Genomic DNA, 18,911 nt, shown 5'->3' on the forward strand with positions numbered 1-18,911 from the left:
TTCAAACACATCTTCACCACATCATCATGATGCTCCCGATCCTAGCACATCAAGACACGCAAGGCAATGGACTTCACACCTTGCTCCTCCATCCAACATGTCCACAGAGTCTTCAAACTATCATGGAGTCCACAAACCTTACGAAATCTCCCAAGTTGAATAAAATCTCATCCTCATGTATTGAGCTCAACAATAGATTAAAGCTAAATTTGAGTTTTTCCCTTTAGATTCACTACACTAATCTAATGATTTTGCAGAAAGGACACAAGCTCCACAATGGACCAACCATCCTAACATGGAAACTAGCATCGAGTACAAACCATTTTCCTCTCTGCCACAACCATCTCCATCCTTCCCTCTTTTGTCTTTTACACACACTTCTCCACCTTCATTCACTCATATGTCAGATATGCATCTTACTACTTCATTTTACTTCCTTTTTTTTAGTAGGATATCGGCGATGCCTAAGATGAAGGAACTCTTCAAACTTTTCCAATTGCACTCAAGAAAAGGTAAATAAAAATTGCAAGAATCTATTGTAAATACTCCATTTTGCAGAAAGGACACAAGCTCCACAATGGACCAACCATCCTAACATGGAAACTAGCATCGAGTACAAGCCATTTTCCTCTCTACCACCACCATCTCCATCCTTCCCTCTTTCATCTTTTACACACACTTCTCCACCTTCATTCACTCATATGTCAGGTATGCATCTTACTACTTCATTTTACTTCCTCTTTTTTAGTAAGATATCGGTGATGCCTAAGATGAAGGAACTCTTCAAACTTTTCCAATTGCACTCAAGAAAAGGTAAATAAAAATTGCAAGAATCTATTGTAAATGCTCCATTTTGCAGAAAGGACACAAGCTCCACAATGGACCAACCATCCTAACATGGAAACTAGCATCGAGTACAAACCATTTTCCTCTCTACCACCACCATCTCCATCCTTCCCTCTTTCATCTTTTACACACTTCTCCACCTTCATTCACTCATATGTCAGGTACGCATCTTACCACTTCATTTTACTTCCTCTTTTTTAGTAAGATATCGGTGATGCCTAAGATGAAGGAGCTCTTCAAACTTTTCCAATTGCACTCAAGAAAAGGTAAATAAAAATTGCAAGAATCTATTGTAAATACTCCATTTTTTCCTTCAACTTTTACATCTACATGGTCAATTTGATTTTGGTGATTCATTTTTTTCATCATTTGCATTTAATGGGCAAAAGGAACCTAACACATTACCCACATCTACACAAATAACAAATCCATTGAATCTCCCGCCCATTCCACCTACACGTTCCGTTGCACTATCCTTTCAGCCTCCATTAAGTGCACCTTACATATTTTCACACATCATACCGAGGGATCCTTCACCCTTAAAAACGCCTTTTAGGACCTCATCTTTTCCTCAACCAAGTGGTGTCTCCATGATAGAGATTCATCCTCCCATCCCCACCCTTTCTAATTTTCCGCGGCTTGGAAATGCCACCCAACCCTCCTCGAGTGTGGATCAATTGGTACCACAGTTTGCCTCCATGGCATTACCTAGAGGGTATTTTGATCATTTTATTATGCCCTAGTTGACCACAGGACAAGGATTACGTGTCTCGGTGCCTCCACCTCCACCAACACTTCATGGAAACATTCATGCTCCACAATGCCTCCGTATCAATCAACACCCATTGGATATTATCAACCTATTTCTGCCTACCCAACTCCCGCTCCTACTTATCTCCCTCTACCACTACTTTCTTATTCCACTTATCCAACATCTCATGGCTATTCCTCCTCATCAGTCAAGCATGCCTTTCATCATAAGACTTGTTTTAATGGGTCGAATTTCACTACTTGGCCAAATTTGGTGAGACATGTCCTTGACTCACAAAACCTGTGGGATCTTGTGCGAGGGTTAAAACCCCAACCTAATCCCATACTTGTTCCATTTGAGGTGGTCCACTCATGGAAGGCTAGGAATGCCTCCGCTATTGTCAAGCTAATGCAAGGTCTATTATCTAGATTTCATTAATATCTTCAGCATTTTGACTTAGCACCCAAGTGTTGGGCACACTTGACTTACTGCTATGTAGCTCGAGATAACACCTATCGCATCAATTTGGATCATCAGCTCCAAAACTTTAAAATCACTGACTAGGATGCCTTGAAAGTCAAGTTGGTTGAGTATCTATACCTTTTCGCCAAGTTCTCTACCACAGCGGTTCCTAATGGACGATCAGGTCACACTATTTCTAAACAAGCTACCACAAAAATACTTCCATTCTGTGAGCACATGATCTCATAGCCTATTATGTCCACTTTCTATGTGTTTGAGTGTATTACATAGGGGTCTCTCATTGCTTCTTCTCAAAAGGGGCAACAAGGGAAGGATAAACAAAATCAAATTTCCAATCAAAATAAAAAACAAACTCAAAATCCAAATCAAAATTAAACTAGTGAGACCCAAGGAAACTCTCGGTCATCTCTAAAACCCAAGTGGCAAAATGTACCAAAGAAAAATCGGTATTGTCAACATTGTTAGAAGGCTGGCCACTTTAACGACAAGTGTCGATCAAAGGCAAGCGGCACAGCACCAAAAGCTAAGACTCAAACCCTCACCCCTCAATCAAGCAATTCCCAGCAGGGGAGGCAAGGTGATGGCAATCCTCAATATGAGCAATGGCGAGACCAAACCCATGTTGCCACCAATTAGCCATCGCAGTCGACAACAATCTTAACGCCAAAGGGCTTGTATGACTAGTCTGCAAAGACCCATATCATCTTCATAGAGGCATTTGAGGATGTGAGTCTCATTCACATCTATAAGTTTCCTCCTAACAAGATGACTACAGAGACCACTCATCGCATTAAAGCACTTCAACTACTCCTTGGATTATGGACAATGGAGCTCCCACCATATAACCCCTGTCGAGGACATCTTCATTTCCTAAGTTTCACAGCTGGGTATGTCCGAGTTGGAAACAACTCCTCGATCACAATTCAAGCTTGCGATCAAGTCAATTTTTCCACTCACCACATGACAGTTTCTTTTTGAGCCAACAATCGAGCGCCCCGAGTTCCACTACTTCCAAGCTTTGCTAGCTATACAAGAGCCTACAAGTATTGAGTGTCTTTCGCATTTTTGTTTAGAATATCTCGAATACAACTCTCTTTATGAGTTGTCACATCGAAAGACAATTAATGGCCTAAGCTTGTCAACTCGAGAAGCAGTACCATATCCTATTCTCTCAACAATATATACGCAGAGCTAAGGCACCTTTTAGATTGATTTATGTTGATCTTTGTGATCTAACATCCACCGCCACCTTGAAAGGCCCATTGTACTTTTTTTATGTGGATGATCATTCTTATCACATGTGGGTGTTCTCAAGTATAAGTCAGATACCTTCACATATTTTTCTGCTTGGGTGTTGCTGGTGTATAAACACACTGGCCTTCATGTAGGCTATATAAGAAGTGACAATGGAGACAAGTTCACCTCCACGAGTTTTCCAAGTTTTAACACGAGCATGGTATTTCATGCCAAGTTACCTCTATCCACTCTCCTTCATAGAATGGAGTTGTAAAGCATAAAAACTGGACCATCATAAACATGGCACGCTCTATGTTGTTCCTAGCAAAGCTCCCTAAGCACCTTTGGATCAGGGTTGTTAACACTTCGGTGTAAATCCTCAATCCATACCCGTTGACTACAGCAGTCCTTCAAAGACTTCGTATGAGGCATTCTTTGGCTCTTAGCCTATCATTTCCCACCGTAGAGTATTTAGAAGTCGTGCTTACACGCACACCCCCGATGATAGGATAAGCAAGCTTACACCCCAAGCTGATCTCTTGATTTTTGTAAGATACTCCTCTGAATCGAAAGCCTCTATTCAATCCTCGAACAAACAAGCTAATCATTAGGAAAGTACTGTTTGATGAGAGGGACATTATACAATCTTATATACTCGAATCTAAGCCCTTTTCTCACATTATTCCTTCTAAGCCAAGCCTACTATCCACTCCTAATCCACCCGCAAATTCTTGAACTCCTAGGCCCCATCTGTAAGACACATTGCCTCAATAATACTAGCAAACCATGTGGGATTCGAGGATCCTTCCATTGAATTTCACTCCGAAAGCCCTAGAAAATCTGCCCAATTTCCACCTCAAGCTTTATTTGTGTCATTGTTTACAACTAAGTACATAGCGTAGTTTGACCTAAATAGTCAACAAGAGACTCTTTAGCGGTCCCAATAGTGAGAGGCCATGGAAAATGAGCTAGAAAGTATTGACCGAAATGAGACTTGGACCTTAGTGAATCGTCCAAGCCACAAGAAAGTCATCGGAACAAAGTGGGTTTTTAAAACTAATCTAAAGGTTGATGGGATTTTAGACAAGTATAAGGCTTGCGTTGTGGTGCAAGGATTTGAAATGAGCGATACTGTTTTGTCAAAGGAAACAAAAAAGGAATCCAATCAATCGATCTATTGGCTCATTCTTTGTTTTTGAATAGATTTGGCAGTGGCCATGCCATGTCCTGCGATGAAAATGTCAGGTAGAGAGCAAAACGTGAGCAAGAGTAGAGAGTGAGTGTCTCAGAGAGAGATGCACAATGTTCTTGGATACAATTTTTTTGTGTATATCTCTTTAGGTTTTTGATAGATATATATGAAAGTACAAATGTGCTAAGGGTGTGTTCACACCCGTGCATATATAAAAGGCACGATGGCCCTTTATTCCCAACAACCTCCCACCTAAAGGTAATGTGCCTTAAGAGGAAAAAAGAATCAGCTAAGTCTCGGTATGTACAAAGCTGAAATAGATATACCTATCCAACTCCCATCATCTATTGGCAATGAGCAAACCGCTCTGCTCGAAGGGCCTTTGTGAGAAGATCTGCAGGATTATTATCTGTATGCACTTTGAAAAGCTCAATGCTCTTGCTGTCAAGTACATCTCTAATAAAGTGATACTTCACATGTATGTGCTTCGTCTTTGCATGAAAGATGAGATTCCGTGCTAGCATCATAGCACTCTGACTATCACAATGGAGAATAGGTAACTCTCTAATGCCAAGCTCTCCCGCCAGACGTGAAAGCCATAAAGCCACAGTCGCAACCACATACTCTGCCTCTGTAGTAGACAATGCAACACACTTTTGTAGCCTGGAGATCCAAGAGACTGCTCCTCCTGTAAAGGTAACACATACCCAGAAGTGGACTTTCAGCAGTCCACATGACCAACATAGTCTGCATCCGTAAAGCCAACGACAGATGTCTTCTGCTTTCCAAAGCAAATGCACAAATCCTTTGTGCCTTTGAGGTATCTCATAATACCTTTCACTACTTCCCAATGCTTTTTGCCAAGGTTTGCCATGTATCTGCTAACCACTCCCACTGCAAAGACAATGTCTGGACGTGTAGCAACCATAGCATACATCAAACTGCCAACAACTGAAGTATATGGTATCTTGGTCATTTCAGCCTTCTCATCATCAGATGTAGGGTTGTCCTCTGCACTGAGTTTCACATATGAAGGCAATGGAACCCCAATTGTTTTCCCCCTCCCTCCATATTGAAACGCTGTAAAACTTTGGAGATATACTCCTATTGAGATAGATAGACTAAACCTTTTGACCTATCTCTAAGTACTCACATGCCAAGAATGTGATTTGCATCACCAAGATCCTTCATGTCAAAGCTGCTATGAAAACTTTACTTCAGTGAGTTCAAGGCATGAGTACCCCTGCCAACAATCAGCATGTCATCAACATACAAAACCAAGATAATCAGACTGCCATCTGCTACCTTCTTGGTGTACAAGCAGTGATCCACTTGACTTCTATGAAAACCTTGAGACTGCATAAATGTATCAAACTTCTGATACCATTCTCTTGGTGCTTGTTTCAACCTATACAAACTCCTTTTGAGTTTACATACCATCTTCTCTTTCCCTTTTGCCACAAACCCTTTAGGTTGCTGCATATATATGTCTTCATGCAGATCACTGTGTAAGAATGTAGTCTTTACATCCATCTGTATGAGCTCCATATCTTAAGTTGTAACCAAGCTCAAAATGGTTCTCAATGTAGTCATCTTGACTATAGGAGAGAACGTCTCATCAAAAGCAACTCCATGTTCTTGCTTGTACCCCTTCGCAACCAATCTTGCTTTGTACTTTGACGAGGAACGAGAAGTGACCTTCATCGTATAAACCCATTTGCACGGAAGGTTTTTCTACCTTTTAGGTAACTGCACCAAGTGCCAAATGCCATTTTTCTCAAGAGATTCCATCTCTAACAACATGACTTTATACCATTTCTTGCTGTGTTGTTTATCCATTGCTTCCTTAAAGCAAGATGGTTCATCACAGTCTGTCAACATGGCATAATCAGCCACATTGTTTGCATCAAGAACGAATCTATCAAGTTGTCTAGTAGCCCTGGATGATCTCCTAACCCAATGATCATTGTTTGCTAGCTGTTGAGCCTGCAAATTTCCATTTTCAACTTGATGTCCTGGCATTTCAGCCTGCAAATCAGCATTAAAAGCTTGTTGTCCTGGTTCTTCCTGCATATCCAATGGCTCATGATTATGAGCAATGGTTAGCTGATCATTTCCAGCATTATTTTCTGCACTTGCAAGTTCATTTACAGCACGTATTTGCTACTATACAGCGGGCACATTTTGCTGTCCAAAAGGTATTTCTTCCCGGAATACAACCCTACGGACCTCCTCAGTCTTTTCGAGCTATTTATGCATGCAATCTTTCCGGAAGATAACATCATTACTACGTATTATTTTCCTTTTCTTGGGATCCCATAATCTAGCCAAAGCCACTTCTTCTGTGAAGGGGAGTCAATGGACCCAGTCTTGTTGCAACATCTCTCGTTCCGGTCATGAACCATACTTCTCTCTTCTTCTTCTTCTTCCTCCTCCTCCCTCTCTCTCTTCCTCTTCTTCTTCTTCTTCTCTTCTTCCTCCTCTCCCAGTGTCATTCCAAGTTTCTTTAGACCAAAGAATTCCTTCATCTTTTACATGCGGTATGCTGGTGGGAGATATCGGCTTCGCACTGTATCCTTTAATACGTCCCAACTAACAAATGCCTCGGAGATTCCTTGGTCTTTACACCATTGTTTCCACCAAATTCAAACTTCTCCTATTAACTTTAACTTGCCCTTTGAAACTTGTCAAGCACTTCGTGCTTTCTACGAATAGGGTAAACCTATACCTTCCGTGTAGCATCATCGACAAAGGTAACAAAGTATTTCTTTCCCCCTAAAGATAACCCTGGCATCTGACACACATCGGAATGTACTAACTATAGAGGAGAAGATTTCAACGAAAGAGACTCCTTATGACACGTCTATGCATGTTTACCATAAACACAATGATCGCAATGCTCAAAATCAACATAACGAAAACAAGGCAAGTAACCCAAACAAGCACGCACTTTCATTCAAGTTTGACTCATGTGTCCTAACCGGCCATGCCACAAAGAAACACTTGGCTACTCGGTCACAGCAACAACATGGTCACACACACTAGATACATGGACAAGATACAAGGTATCACTTTTACAACCTTTGGCAATTACTCTAGATCCCTTATAGATCTTCCATTTTCCATCACCAAAGGTGGTATGAAATCCATCGTCATCTAGCTGCCCTGTGCTAATCAAGCTCTTCTTGAGCTGAGGTACATGCCGTACATGCTGAAATGTGAAGACAAAACCATACTGAAACTGCAACTGCACACTGCCAATACCTGCAATGTCACATACATAGTTGTCCCAAGATAAACACCACCATGTCGACCCCGTGTATAGTTAGAAAACCACTCACGATGAGGGGTGACATGAAACGAAGCATTTGAATCTAAAATCCAAGCGTGCATGTCATTATCTGTATCTGCAAGTAAAGCATGTGTACTAAAGTGTGAAGAGACAAAGGGTACGTCATTCCCATTGTCACTGTCATGAGTGACTACATTCACCTCTTCAATTTTTTTCTCTTTTTTCTCTTCCTTGCTATCATCTATCTTCTTGCCCTTTCCTTTCTCTTTCTTCCATTTGTTGCAGCCACGTTTAAAGTGACCCTTCTTGCCACAATGATGGCATTCAACATCCTTACCACGTGATTTACTGCGTCCCTTGCTATCAGATTTGCCTTTCTGCTATGATCTACCCTAATATACAAAGCACTAGAAGACTTACTGGATGCATTGTTCTGCCGATTCATTTCTTCCATGAGTGCAACACTCTCTACATCAGCATACAAAAGCATCACATTAGAATTGCTCATAGCAATCCTGAACGTATCCCAACTCTTTAGCAGAGTGCAAAGCAAGAACACAGCCTTAAATTCTTCATCAATCTTGAACTTCAAGGCAATCAACCAGCTGAAAATGGAGTTAAACTCACTCAAGTGAGCCGACATTGCTGTACCCTCTTTCATATGCAAATCCATAAGCTTTTCAGCCACTAAACTTTTCTTACAGCACTCTTTTGGGCATACAATTCTTCCAGTCGAGTCCAAATAGCATAGGCAGAATCCAAACCTTCAATGTTAAACAGCAAGGCATCAGAAATCGATAGCTCGATGGTTGAGAGTGCAAGCTCATTTAACTCGTCCCAATCTTCATGTTCCATATCTGCAAGCTTTGCCCCTTTGGTCTTAATCGGCCTTGCTTGCTTCTTCTGCAACAAGATATTATAGCAATGTTTTTGCCAGACTGCAAAGTTATGTGCTCCTTCAATCTTCTTAATGTGCATGAGATGACTGCTGTCACTGCTGCCAGCCATGACTTTCAGCCCAAATGTGACCAAAAATTTTAGCAAATGCACGCCCAAACTGTCACACAAGTCACCAAGGTACAAACAAGCACCAAGCAGCAATAAATAACCATGTAAAAGCAGAAATTTCAAATCTGCAAATAAATTTTCAGAAGCACTAAACCTTGTGCTACAACACTCCACAACTGATTACAATTGTTCCAAGGACAAATACATCACATTACATGAGAAGCCCCAAATTTTAGCTGCAATTTCTGTTGTACATGCACCCTCGGGCACAAAATTTGACACGCACGGTCAAAAGCCCTAAAATTTTTGTGCTCAAAGCATCAACCATACATCTACACTATCTCTGACATGCATAGAATAGGCCAATTTTGCCAAAATAGAGCAATTTCGGCAAAACCACCACATTTTTCCAAGTGCTAGGTGTCCAAATTGCATGGAATTACACCCGCATGTACATAAAATGACCAAATGGCACACAAATTTCACCCAAACAGCAAAAGCCCCAAATTGCACGGGGTCCAATGTGCATCAATGTCGAGAAATTGGGTAAATTTCAGCCCAATGTACATGAAAAGCCCCAAATGTCAGAGGCAAAATGTCACAAATTCCTGCAATTTCCGAGACATATCACTGTTGTGTCTTGCTCACATCAAATCTGGTCAGATCCCCAAATTTTTAGCACAGATCTGCCCAAAATTCTGAACTGTGCTTACACGCACGAACGCCCATCAGTGAGCAAAGGGCTTGCTTGCAGGGAACCTTTGAAAAAGTAAAAATTTTGCAAAAGAAAAGTGACGAATCTGCCCCGTTTACAGTGACCAACCCGTCGCCTACTCGCGTGACCTGCTCGTGACCTGAAAAACAATGTTTTGACCTGCACCTAAAGTGTGTGACCTGCGCGTGACTGCGTCTAACCAGGAAATGAAGATTTTGACCTGCATGCAACTTGGAACTGTCGCCTGCCTGTCCAGTGAAAGAACAATGACGAGCTGACCTGCAAGGACTCCGAGAAGCGCGAACACCTTAGCCGCAGCTCTGATACCAGTTTGAAGTGAGCGATGCGCAATGGCAATTAATGTCCTGCGATGAAAATGTCCGGTAGGGAGCAAAACGTGAGCAAGAGTAGAGAGTCAGAGTCAGAGAGAGAGATGCACGACGTTCTTGGGTATAATTTTTTTGTGTGTACCCCTTTAGGTTTTAGATAAATATATATAAAAGTACAAATGTGCTAAGGGTGTATTCAAACCCGTGCACATATAAAAGGCATGATGGCCCTTTATTCCCAACAAGGTTTCAACACAAGCAAGGTATTGACTAAAAAGAGATCTTTACTCCTATTACGTAGCTAAATATCCTTTCGTCTATTGGTTGCACTAGCCGCTTACCACACTTGGCCGATCTATCAAAGGGACATCAAAAGTACATTTCTGAATGGTTATTTGAAGAAGGAAGTCTATATGGAGCATTTCCTCTACTAGTTGCACTAGCCACTTACCATAGTTGGCCGATCTATCAAAGGGACATCAAAATTACCTTTCTGAACAATTATTTGAAGAAGGAAGTCTATGTGGAGCAGCCTCTCAGATTTTCTTCTACTGACCGGAAAGATAAAGTCTTTCACTTGCAAAAAGCTCTTTGTGGATTGAAGCAAGTACCGTGGTCTTGATTCCAAAGGATGGATAAGTTCTTTAGGACTCACATATACCATTCTACCCATTACGACCCAAACTTATATATTTGTACTATTTCAAAGGGGGTTACTTATATCCTATTATGCGTAGATAATTTACTTCGTTGGCTCAAACTCTAGAGGCCCAGCTTTGTTGTACTTTTGAGATGCCAAACCTTGATTTGTTATCTTACTTTTTGGGAACGGAGATAGTTCGATTTGGGAATAGTATTTTTGTGTCACAACAAAAGTACGCTCTTCACGTAGTAGACTAGTATTACACAAATCACACATGGCCTATGGCCACGCCTCTTGATCCCACTATCCATCTTTCTAAGGATACCCTAGGTCAACCCTTCGACAAAAGCACACCTATAGGTCTGTGATAGAGAAGCTTCTTTGATTGATTCACACTAGACCAAATTTAGCATACTCAATTAGTTTTCTTAGTATTTCATTGCACCTAGGATATCTCATTGGATTCCATGTCTTCATATTCTGAGATATTTGCAATGTACCTATTCTTATGGCCTAACTTATAGATCCAGTTTATGTTTGTAGGGATACATTGACTCTAACTAGGCAAGAGATCCTAACCCAACATTCCCATGGCTGCTATCTCTTTACCTTGGGTACAGTAACCATCTCTTAAGTTAACCGTAAGCAAGAGAGGGTGGCAACTTCGACGGCTAAGGCCAAGTATTAGGCTCTTTTAGATGGTACCACAAAGACTATCTATTTGAGAAGCTTACTAACGGCACTTCACTTTCCATGCGACTCTCCCACTATTGTCTACTACAACAACTAGAGTGTCATTGCTCTTGCAGGCAATCCAATCCTTACACCACAAACATGGTTGTGGAGGTCCACTTCCACTTCACCAAAGAGTAAGTTGAGCTAGGCACCATACACCTAGAGTTTGTACCTTTATCCAACGGCTTTGCACACATATTGACCACGGTGGTCAATAGGCCAATGTTATAATATATTTCTCTCTATGATCAACTTGGGTACACCCTCCCCTACTTCTTGACATTGATGGAAAGAGGATGATTCCCTACAACTTTCCCTTCCACTTTAAGAGGAGGCAAGTTTCTTCTCTTGGCGATTGCCATTCCCTTGCAAGGACATTGTCCAAGTGGCACCATTGCATCACATTTTGCACGAGTATCTTCACACCTACATTGCCTCTTACATAACTCCAATGCATTGGCACTTTGTTCTTGTAAACATATATCCATGCGCATTTATCTCTTTTTAGTCTTTCTAAGTGATCAATTCTAGATCCACCATATTTGCGGCATTGCACATGGAAGTCTCCCTTGCTTGCTTGGCCTTGCTAGCTTGCTTTCCCTATATCTTTTTTGCCTCTCCACATAACCACCATATTTGCCTCACATACCACTAACCTCTTCCTTGGCCATCAATACCCAATAGTAGTCGGGATAGCCTGTTTACTTCGTGAAAGCCTTTGGGTCTCACTAATAGTCTCCAGTCCATTACTAAATCGGCCGCCACCTCTACTTTTTAAAACAATCATTATCAAACCCCTTTTTCTTTAAACCCAAAGTTCATTATGGTCCCATCTACCTTTGCAGGACTTGGTAGGCCACTAGGCACTTGACATGTACCCTTTGTTCGATACCCTAGCCTCTCTAGGGTGTGTCAAGATTGTGGGAGAGAAGGAAGGAGTCTCACTTGTAGCTTTCTTGCTTGCACAATGGGGGAATACACACAAGGGTGGAGGCTGAAAACAGTTTTCCTCTTCTTAGTTGTGGAAGCCAAAAGAACTCAAGTACAAAGAAATAGAAGAACCCTAGATATGGGTCTCAAACCAAACTCAACTAACTAAGGTGGCATACTAACTGACCCACGAACTAGAGTAGATAAGGATAGCTATCATGTAGCTATTATTCAGGGGCGGTGTACCAACCGCATCTGCAACTGACAAGTCGGTGACATAAATACACAACGGTCACCCTGGCGTATCACGAGTGGAGCTCAATATCTCAACACTCCCCCTCGAGCTCAATCCCAATTCCTGCACACCGAGCAGGTCTCTGAACTTGCGCAGCTTCTCTGCGCCCAATGCCTTCGTAAATATGTCAGCTACCTGATCCTCTGTGCTGACATAAACTAGATCAATAAGACCTAGTAAAACCCTCTCTCGCACATAGTGATAATGCACCTCAATGTGCTTTGTTCTAGCATGATAGACTGGGTTATTTGCCAAGTGTATACTACTCATGTTGTCACAATAAATGACAACTGGCCCATCTGTAGACTGATGTATATCATAAAGTAGCTTATGCAACCAAGCTACCTCACATGCAGCCATTGCTGCACCCCTGTACTCAGCCTCTGTGCTAGACAAGGCAACTGTAGGCTGTTTCTTGCTGCTCCAAGTGACTGCAGCACTCCCAAAAGAGAACACATATCCACTAGTAGATCGTCTATCAAAAATACTATCAGCCCAATCAGCATCAGTGTATCCATGCAACTGTATCTGAACCCCAGTCTCATAAAATAGTCCATACTGCAATGTGGACTTCACATACCTGAGTATGCGTCTAGCCGCATCCAAATGTGGTTTCCTTGGAGCCTGCATAAACTGACTTACCAATCCAACAGCATAGCTCAAATCTGGCCTGGTAATAGTCATATAAATCAAACTTCCTACTATGCGTCTGTACATAGTAGGGTCTTCTAGAAGCTCACCTGTATCTGTGCTCAGCTTCACATTCTGCTCCAAAGGAACTGAAATAGGCTTACAGCCTGTCATCCCATATTTGGATGGCATGTCCAATCCATACTGCCTCTGCAAGAGCTGTATCCCACTTGGTGATCTGATCACCTCAATGCCCAAGAAATAACGCAGCTCTCCCAAATCCTTCATCTCAAACTTTTGCTTCAATAGCATTTTCACATGAAGGATATCTTCATCACTGTCACCTGTCATAATCAAATCATCAACATAAATGACAAGTAGCATAATACCTTTCTCTGTTTTTCTCACATAAAGTGAGAAATCTGCCTTGGAAATTTGAAAGCCAATAGTGACAAGATACTGTCCTATCTTGTCAGACCATGCTCTAGGTGCTTGCTTTAAGCCATACAAGGCTTTCTTCAACCTGCAAACAAACTCAGGATGAACAGCATGCACATAACCTGGTGGCTGCTCCATATAGACCTCTTCTTGCAAATCACCATGCAAGAAGGCATTCTTTACATCCATCTGATGTAAAGACCATCCCTTTGATGCAGCCATAACAATGACTGCTCTTACGGTTGCCATCCTTCCAACCGGACTGAATGTTTCTTCATAGTCAATGCCATATGTTTGTGCATACCCCTTGACTACTAATCTTGCCTTGTATCTATTCACAGAACCATCTGCATTGTGCTTCACCTTATAAACCCACTTACAGCCAATTGCATTTTTACCTTTAGGCAAAGGTACCAATTCCCATGTAGCATTTGCTTCCAAGACATCCATTTCTTCATCCATGGCTTTCTCCCATTTTTCTTTTCCCATGGCTTGCTCAAAAGAAGTGGGTTCTGGTTCCTGTATCACTTTGACCATATATGCATAGTGAATGGCTGTAAATCCATCATATTTCAGCCTATCCACAGGATACCTAGCTCTCGTAGACCTGCGCAAAGTAGGTTCACTCCCAGATGCTCTCAAAACATCCCTGGTCTTCCTTACTCCAGGTGTAACAATAGAAGGAATACCCAACTCATCATCAATGCTCTGTTCTGAGCCACTGGATTCACCATCCACATAAGAGTGACCTGCATTCACATCAAACATGGGCTGATCAACCTTCTCTTTTCCTTTTCGTGATACCTGCATACCACTATCTGCATTGCTTTGAGAAGATTCTCCTGATCTCAATCTGCCTGTCCATGGCGACGAATGTGAACCACTGCTAGAGGACGCTCCAGGTCCACTAATATTTTGTGACTGCTGCTGTGAATTCTGTGCAGCATTACCATTTTGTGCATCTACATCATCAATCACATTTATTGGTTTATACCAGCTACTCATCTCATCAAAAACAACATCTCTGCTCACTGTAAACTTACGAGTAGAAGAGTTATAGCATCTATACCCTTTTTGCTGCAAAGAGTAACTAATAAAGATGCACTTCTCAGCTTTTGGATCCAACTTGGATCTCAGCTCATCTGGCACATGTACATAGACAATGCAACCAAAAATTTTCAAATGAGAAATATCTGGTTTCCTACCAGTATACCTCTCCTCTGGAGTCATCCCATGTATTGCTGCAGTGGGAGTCATGTTCATTATATAGACTGCTGTAGCAACTGCTTCAGCCCAATAAAAATCTGACAAGTCTTTTTCATTGAGCATGGCACGAGATACCTCTCCAATATGCCTGTTTTTCCTTTCTGTAATTCCATTTTGTTGTGGGGTATGACTGCATGAATATTGCTGCTTTATGCCATGCTCCTACAAGAACTTTGCAAACTCATTTGAGAGGTACTCTCCCCCTCCATCTGACCTTAGGCATTTTATTTGCAGACCTGTTTCTTTTTCAGCCATAGCTTTAAGGGTTTTGAAATGCCCAAAAACTTCACTTTTCTTTTTCATAAAATACACCCAAACTTTTCTGCTATAGTCATCAATAAAAGTGACAAAATAATGACAGCCTCCAAGAGATGCAGCTTTAGTACACACATCAGAGTGGATTAATTCCAATGGCTTCTCACTCTCTTGAACATGTCTAGGAAATGGTTTCCTTGCCTGTTTTCCAAACTGACAGGCTTCACATACCTTATGCATTTCTGCAACCTTGAATTTTGGCAATCCAGCAACAATATTTTGGGCCTGCATTGATTTAAGTCGCTGTACATTAACATGACCAATGCGTTTATGCCAGATATCAATATCTGCAACTACACCGGTCCCATGTGCAAACATTGCTGCACTCAATTCAGACATGTCTGCATCCAACGTAAACATTCTGCCCTTCTTCTTTCCTTTTGCTATCAAGCGACCTTTATTTTTCATATCCTCAACAAAGCATCCATGAGGATTAAATCTGACCTGCAAGCCCTGCTCAACCATTTGACCGACAGAAACCAGATTCTTGGTGATATTCGGGACATGAAATACATCGGACAGGTATTTCTTTTTCCCATCCTGCATAGACAAAGGAATTTTTCCAATCTGCACAATAGGATGTGCAGTATCATCACCAGTCTCCACAAATCCTGGTTTTTCCATTTTCCTTGCATCCTCCATCCATTCTGCATGACCTGTCATGTGGTTTGATGCACCTGAGTCAACATACCACACATCGTTGCTTTCTTCTGCACTTGTCACAGAATTGTTCATGTGCTGCACCATGAACAAATGCTCATTTCTGTCATCACCCTGTCTACTAGAAGATGCATAATTCCCTTGTTGCAATTTCCCATTCATGATGTCATTCTGTTTTTTATAGCAGTCTTTAGCCATATGACCCATTTTACCACAGTAGTAGCATTCAACATTGCTGTTTGCATTTTGGCCTCTTTGCCATCCACCACGACCTCTTTGGCTCCCCCTGCCTCTAGAGTTACCACATCCTCCTCCATAGGACTAGTTTTCTTGAGTTTGCTGCATATTCTGATTTCTACCATGGCCTCCAAATCGGCCTCCTCTACCTCTGCCTCTACCTCTTCCAGCATTTGAGTAGAAGACAACTTCTTTTGAAGTTCCTCCTGAAGAAGATCCACCACCATTTCTCTGCTCCTCAGAAATTAGAAGAGCAATCAACTCCTCAAAATCAGGAAATCTTTCACGAACTGAAATGGATGTCCGAAACTGTGCATAATCCTTTCCTAGACCATTCAAGGTCACGGAAACTAAATCATCATCTTCCACTAGTGACCCAATGGAAGCAAGTGCATCTGCAATCTTCTTCACCTTCATGTGGTAGTCGTTGATGCTCATATTTTCTCTTTGCACATTGTGCAACTCTTGCTTGAGCTGCATTTTCTTGGCTTGCGTATTTGTGCTATACATTTTTGACAAAGTATCCCATGCCTCCTTTGGCGTACTTGCATCCTGAATATGCACAATCATAGAGTCTGAAATGCTGATAGACAGCCAATACATAACTTTCCTGGCTCTCTCATGCCATGCTTTAAATGCCTGCATTTGCTGTTGATTGGGAACATCAGGAAGAACTGGTTCTTCTTCATTTCCTGCAACAAATTCCCAATATCCTTTTCCCATAAGGAAATTCGTCATTCTAAACTTCCATGCTTGGAAGTTGTTCTTGTCAAGCTTTTCAGTGACAATCTGTGAAAGAGAATCAGACGCCATTACAGAATACTGCAAAAAATTCTGTCACTGCAAAAAACACAGCTTCACCCTCACAAGGGCAAATCTGCAAAACTGGCGAAAGTGGTATTTGACCACACAGTCACTTCCTAGTGACAATTTTGCATAAACAGGAACCAAGGATGATTCTGTAACTCCCAATGTCTCTGCACATAAGCATACGATGCAATTTCTGTGGTAACTTTTCACCGACCTGTAGAACAGTGGTCGCACAGCATAAAACTGGGCCTTTTCCTGAGTGCGTGCAGAAAACTTCCGCCTCCAAAACAGGCCCCAAAATGGCCTCAAATCAAAAAAACAAGGTCGCCGAGGGCTAAAGCCCTCACCCGCAACATATACTGCCCTCTTGCTTCACTGCAAAGGGCGTCTCAACCTGAGACAATACACTCCTGCACTTTCCGGCTGTGCTACCTGCAAAGATCTGCTCCCAAAACAGAAAATGAAAGCAACACTGCTCCTCTTACCAGAACACCGTGAGCTTGGCTTGCTTTCTTGAGCTCCTTACCACGAACAAGACTCTGATACCATGTCAAGATTGTGGGAGAGAAGGAAGGAGTCTCACTTGTAGCTTTCTTGCTTGCACAATGGGGGAATACACACAAGGGTGGAGGCTGAAAACAGTTTTCCTCTTCTTAGTTGTGGAAGCCAAAAGAACTCAAGTACAAAGAAATAGAAAAACCCTAGATATGGGTCTCAAACCAAACTCAACTAACTAAGGTGGCATACTAACTGAGCCACGAACTAGAGTAGATAAGGATAGCTATCATGTAGCTATTATTCAGGGGCGGTGTACCAACCGCATCTGCAACTGACAAGTCGGTGACATAAATACACAACGGTCACCCTGGCGTATCACGAGTGGAGCTCGATATCTCAACAGGGTGACTATTTGGACTCCCTTGGCAAGATAACCATCACCTCTATATTCTTAGACCATCGGAAAGCCACGATGCATCCTTTGTTCGATGCCCTTGTTGTTTTGGGATGGGACGCCCTAGGTAAAAGCCCATCAAAACAAAAACACACAAACCTTTGGGTTGGCCTTCCTTTCTAACTCAGTTTTGAGCCTCCTTGAGAGGGAATGTTGAGCTAACATAAGCATTCCATGCTGAATTAGCCACTTAAACAACCCTAAAAATGCTTAATTAATGAAAACCCTAAAACAATATGTAGTTCGAGAGAGTTTTAAAACGATGCACGGTACAAGGTCTCAAAACTTTCTATAAATAGGCATGCGGCCCTCCATTCAATCCAATCTCGTTTTTGCAAATTTCAAGCCCTCTAGCTTTACTATCTACAACCCATTCACGAAGGACATCTCAACGGAGGCTACCTGGCATTGTCTCCATCTATCATGCACATGTTTTCAACCTCCATCGTGCAATCTACATTGATTTCTACTACGTTTAATGATCAACCACATTGCCTACAGCTTGCGACCTACTAAACTGTTGCGTTTGTAATCTGCGACTGTTTGTTCGGACTACCATGCCATCATACCTATGTTTCTACTGCCGTCAATCTACCACATCAACATATCTACGTTTTTTATTGCTATCATCCTGCCACATTATCATCAACTTGTTGCATTTGCAGTTTTCTCTCTCCTCTACTTGTCCAACATCCAACATTACACAGTGTTGCATTTGTTGTTGTCCGACATCTACAGACTGCTTGTTTCTAGCATCAACACTAAGGAGAAAAATTAGAACCAAACCTCCCAGGAAAACATCTACAATTTTTGAGAATCCTTAAGTTAATCAAATTTAGGGTATTACTCTAACTTAATAACTGAGTATGAATCCCTTGTTGATGGCCAAATATATATTGTTTTCAAATTATTCCCAGTGCTTATAAAGATGTGGTATTATGCAAAGACTATCACTATGAGATTGTGGAAAAACCTAGAAAAAACGGTTCCTACATGCATGCTTATTCATTCAGTATTCTTAAGATATTGTTTCTTATAAATTCCCTTTCAATGTACGGAATGTACAAATTAACCTAAATAGGTTCACAAGTAGAATTTGTGGCTCGAGGTATAATTTTCATTCTTGCATGGTTTATTTGTTGCATGAG

General features: G+C 41.6%; 1 protein-coding gene across 1 annotated transcript in view; it reads right to left on the reverse strand.

Moving 5' to 3' along the window:
* Positions 1 to 18,911, reverse strand: part of LOC148024211 (PNAS-3-like protein) — a 77,149-nt gene that overhangs the window by 14,268 nt on the left and 43,970 nt on the right. The window lies entirely within an intron of this gene.

The sequence above is a fragment of the Lygodium microphyllum genome, chromosome 15, assembly GCF_053477565.2.
Source record: "Lygodium microphyllum isolate KBCC chromosome 15, Lygodium_microphyllum_v1.1.10, whole genome shotgun sequence".
Taxonomy (NCBI): domain Eukaryota; kingdom Viridiplantae; phylum Streptophyta; class Polypodiopsida; order Schizaeales; family Lygodiaceae; genus Lygodium; species Lygodium microphyllum.